The following is a 5,725-nucleotide window of genomic DNA, read 5'->3' on the forward strand; positions in this document are numbered from 1 at the left end:
CTATTTTACTTAAGGTCACTATGAGTTTCAGGGGATTTGGGAACACGCATCAACAACAATACTTTGTTAATGGTAATTCTAATACTAATACTCTAAAGCATATCTAATAGTCAGATCTTTAAGTTAAACAATAATGATCTGTTCCAGCGCCTTTTAAAAAAAAACAAACATATAAAATGTTTTGTTTTATTATTTCCTTCGGCATTTTTCTTCTCCTATCTCCTCCCCCTTCCTCATCCCTCCGCCGCAATACACCCCTTGTTCTAGATTGTTCTCATACTACAGTGCTTTTTAAAACTCAGCTCATGAGCAGAAAGCCACCTTTGTGAATCCTGAATTTTTAATTACAGGTAATAATAAAATACAATTTATTCTTTTCTTAACACCAAATTGGAAGAATGAAATAAAACATCAGTGAAATAGAAAACCAGATGTTCCTATCTGCAAAATGTTGACATTATTTGCAAAAATATTTTTAAGGTGGTTGTTGTCGTTATTTGCCATTGAGTCAAGCAGAGTGATCCCTAGTGAGTTTTCAGAGGTAGTAAATTGTACTGGGGGCGGGGGGGAGATTGTCTGTGCATCTTCTCCCTCAGAGCATCTAGTGTATTCAAACCATGCACCTTTGGTATTTCAATGTAGCTTCTTACCACTAGGACACCAGATCTCCATTAGAGGTGGTTGTGGTTGTGGTTATTGTTGATGTTGTTGCCATCGGGTCGAAACTGACCCATAGTTGACCCTCCAGCGGATTTTTAGAGGCAGTAAATCATATGGAAGGAGATTATTCATCCTTCTCCCTCAGAGCAGCTGGTGGATTTGAACTGTGTAGTTTTGGGGTTGCAGCACAGTTTCTTTTACCAGAGCTCCCTTAAAGGTAGTTAGCAGATTCAAATTAATTCAACTAGAATATTAAAGTGGCAAGACAAAATGACACAACAAGAACTACACAACAATGAATTGACCAATAATAATAAAAAAACAAAAAACCATTGATGGCCATTTTACTAAGATGTGCTCTAAGAAAGGCTGAAGTCAGACACATTGGAAACCTGGAAGAAGAGATTAATGGGACAAAAGAGAATCATTTCAGATAGTAAAATAATCACCTAAGGATACTTAAAATGATGTCTACAAAGTAAAGGATAAACAACTTAAGTATGCATATGATTCTTGGTATTTATTTAGGCAGAGACAGCCAAGTATTCAGGTAAAACATTTAGAATGCCACACAGTAGATCATTCTTGTTGCCTTATAAGCACTATGAATGAGTCAAAGAATCTGTTCTTATTTTGTAGAAGTGCTAGCATGTACAGACCTAGGGAAGGAGAAGAAACAGAAACTTATTCTAATAAGAACTGAAAGACAAATTAAATCTTCAACTTGAAATACTGAAGGATTCTATGGACCAAATCTTGAATTATGCTGAAAACAGCAACAGAAGATTGAAAAAATACAAAAAGCCAGTGTACCAAAAAGACTTTGCTAACATGGAACCATTTCCTAAAGTAGCATACCCTCAAGATCTAACCATAATGAAGGACAAAGTTCAAGAAATTCTGTACAGAAGACATTGACAAAAAACAAATCTCCAGTAATGGATGGTATACAAATTGAAAAGTTTCAACAAACAGACTATGATAAGGCTTTTAAATTATGCCTAACGTTGAGAACAATGAGAATACACGAACACTTAATTGAGCTCACGAACAAAATCTACCTAGATCATGAAGCTGTTTTTCAAACAGCATAAGAGAACACTGCATGGTTTAAAATCAAGAAAGCTCTGTCTTAGGGTTGTAGCCTTTCTCCATACTTATTCAATCTGTATGATGAGCAAATCATTTGAGAAGTTGGACTCTACAAAGAATGTGTTAGAAGAAGACTCACCAACTACCTGACTTATGCAAAGACATAACCTTGATTGCTGAAAATGAAGAAGCCTTTTAAATACTTGCTGCAGAAGATCAAAGACTATAATCTTGAACATAGGTTGTTGTTATGTGCCATCGAGTCGCCTGTGACTCATAGTAATTCTATGTATAACAGTTCTGAACCCTGTCCTGTCCTGAGCCAGTCTCACTGACTGAAATACCAACCCCCATTGCCACAGTTACTATATCAATTCATTTCATCTAGGGCCTTCCTATCCTGTACTGTTCCTCCACTCTTTTGAGCATCAAGTACTACTCTGAGGACCTGTCTCTACTGGCCACATGTCTAAAGGGTGTGAGATGGAGCTTAAAATCCTAGCCTCCAAGGAGACACTTGGTTTCACCCTCTCCAAGGCAAATTTATTTGTTTTCTTGTTGGTCCATGGTATATTCAAGACTTTTCTCCAGCCTCACAACTCATAGGCATCAATTCTTCTGTCGTCCTTAGTTACTGTCCAGCTCTCTGATACATAGCAGGTAATTGCAAAGATCATGGCCTGGATTAGGTGCACCTTTATCTCTAGACTGACATTGTTGCTTTTTAGTACCCTGGAGAGGTCCCTGACAACAGATTTTTCCCCCCAATGCAATCCAATTCATCTTCTTTTCAAAAAGATTCGACTGCACATACAACAATAACAACATTATAATCCAGGGTATTTTATTTAGTTGATGACCAAATTATACAATGGTCAAGGTAACTGCAAACAGGATCCAAATATTCTATTGATATGAGAAACCACATAAAATATTTCAGGGAGGATAAATAAACTAGAATTTTAAGGAAATTCCCCAGTCATTGAATCCATCTTGACTCATAGTAACCCTCCATTAACTTTCCACCTTAGGCAATGATCTTTATTTTGTGCAGATTGATACCTGAACATAGTTTTATAACTTTTTTCTCTATTTAGTGAAGTCCTTTCTGAAAATTTTTATAAGGAGCTTTGGTAATATTGGACTCTTAACCAAAAATTCTGTAATTCCACACACTAGCCACTTTACAGAAGAAAGAAAACTGATGGAAGGCTGATAAGATTCAGAGTAAGTATTATGACAGTGGATTTTGGTGTTTAGTATGATAGTAGGATAATTATTGGGCAACTAATCCAATGCTTGGAAGTTCAGAAGTATAAATCAACTAGCTTTTCTATGGAAGAAAGATGAGTCAATCTCTTATCATTAAGAATTGAACACAATTCAACCATTTCAGGACATTATATTTGATCAAGAACCAATGCTACTGAAAGAAGCAGCTCAACAGCATTGAACACATTGGGGAAAAAATAGGATGTTTAAAACTGACTGAATTTCAATTGATGAATTTAAGTTAAAAATTTCAGCCTTGGACATGCTCAGTTACATGTCAAGAAATCTGGAAAACATCTATTTGGGCTATCAACCGGAAGAGATCAATATTTGTCTTCATTCTACAAAAAGGTGATAAAATATAAAAATTATCAAACAAAATACTATTAATATTATACATAGTAAAACCTTGCTGAAAAATTATTTTTAAAGAGCTAGAACAGTAAACTGAGAAGGACTTGTCAGATTTAAGCAGGAATCAGAAGCTGTAGAGCAAGCACTGCTGACATTCCATGGATCTTAGCCAAAAGCAGAGACTATCAAAAAGATGTTTACATATATCCCATTGATCACTAAAGTGTGTGGATTGTAATAAATTATGGATGACATTGAAAAGAATAGGCATTCCAGAAATCTTAATTGTGCTGATTCAAAACTTGTACTTGGAAGAAGCAGCCATTCCAACAGAACAAAATGATAATACATGTCTTAAAATAGGAACGTTGTTTATCAGGATTACCTATTCAAACTCTATGCTAAGCAAATAATAATAAAAAAATGAAGAAGATTGTGTCTTAAGAATTAAAGGAAGACTACCAAACTAAAGTATGAAGATGGAATGAAGTTTGAAGGAAAAAAAAATGTATGAATTACTTCCCATTAGGAGCAGATTACATATTTGAAAAACATTATGTTCAAAGGGCAACATCCAATTCACAATAAAACAATAACATACTGGTACATACAATAAGATGGATTGTTGTTGCTCTTGTGAGGTCCTACCCAGTTGTTTCTTCTTCATAGTACACCTAACTACAGCTAAAAGGACTATTGTCCTATTTTTTTGCCAACCTAACATTTTTGTTAAGATTGAGCCCATTGTTGCAGCCACAGTGGTAATCCATCTCTTTGATATTCTTCCCCTTTTTTCACTAACACTGTACCACAGGCTGCTCTGGTAGTTGACTGGTTAAGTAAGTTGCCCTTTCAGTCTAATGAGAGGAAGTTCAAATCCACCAATTGCTTTACAGGACAAACTTACTAAAGGGTCAACTATGAGTCAATTCCAAATTGAGGGCACATGACAACAACAGTTGTTGTCATTCTTAGGTGCCATCAAATTGGATATGATTCATCGCCACCCTAGTAACAAAAGATCCGAACCCTGTTCTATCTTGTGCCATCCTCACACTTCCTGGAAGCCAAGAGCCCATTACAGCAGTCATGTCAATCCACCTGGTGGAGGGTCTTCCACTTCCACACCGACTGTCCACCCTTTCCAGCATCATGTCCCTCTCCAAGGAATTGCACATCCTAACAATATGTCCAAAGTATGTGAGGTGAAGCCTCATCATTCTCACCTCTACGGAGCACCCCAGCTGCACCCTCTCCAAGATATATTTGTTCTCTTGGCCATCCATGGTATGTTCAGTTCTCTTCTCCAATACCATAGCTCAAAAGTGTCAATTCTTTTCCCATCATCTTTATTCACTGTCCTCTCTGAGATGCATAACAAGTAATCAGAAAGACTATGGCCTGAATCAGATGCACCTTAGTTCTCAAACTGACATAATTACTCTTCAGTAATTTGGAGAATTCCCTAACTGCAGATTTTCCCAGTACAATGCACCTCATTATTTCCTGATTGCTGATACCAAGGCCTTTAATTGCGGATGCAAATAAGATGAAGATATTGATAGTTTCAAAAATCCTCTCCATTCATCACGACACTGCACATTAGTCCATGTAGTAAGAATCATCATTTTATTGAAATTGAGATGCAATCCATACAGTGACTGTATTGTTTGATCTTCTACAACATGTGCACAGCATTCTTTTGCAGGAACTAGTACCTCCAAATAACACATGGAAAGTATATGACTCTAAGTCTCACCATTCTTGCTTCCAAAGAATGAAATACTCCTTATAAGACAAAGTTGTTTATTCTCCTAGCAGTCTACATTCTTTTCAATATTTTTATCCAAGATCACAAAATTCAGAGACATCAACTCTCCTTTTGTCTTCTTTGTCCACTGCTAAGCTTTCTTTCGCCTACGAAACTACTGAAAATATCATGGCTTGAGTCCTGTACAAGCCTTGGTCTCCAATGTGACAAATAAAAGGGATTAATATTTTTAAACCATGCAAAATAATAGAAAAGAGAAGGAGAAACTAACTCATAGTGCATAATTCTATTTATAAGAATATCTGTAAAAGTGAATAGTGCCATTGTTGTAGAATGGGACTGACATCAGAGTTGGGGTAAGACTGAAAAAAACTGGATAAATTATGTATACTGCATTGAAACAGATGAAAGATAGAACAGTTTAAAAGCGATATATTATAGGGTATTATGTTTATCATAAGAGTCCGGAATGAAGGTTGCATAGTGGAGTGTACTCAGGGCGGGGGGTGGGGTGGTGAATTATATACCAATGAAGGAATTTTTCTTTTACTTTTCAAAGAGAAGAGCGAACTGGGG

The sequence above is a fragment of the Elephantulus edwardii genome, unplaced genomic scaffold, assembly GCF_000299155.1.
Source record: "Elephantulus edwardii isolate Elephantulus edwardi_28Jun2011 unplaced genomic scaffold, EleEdw1.0 scaffold00187, whole genome shotgun sequence".
In the NCBI taxonomy this organism is placed as follows: Eukaryota; Metazoa; Chordata; class Mammalia; order Macroscelidea; family Macroscelididae; genus Elephantulus; species Elephantulus edwardii.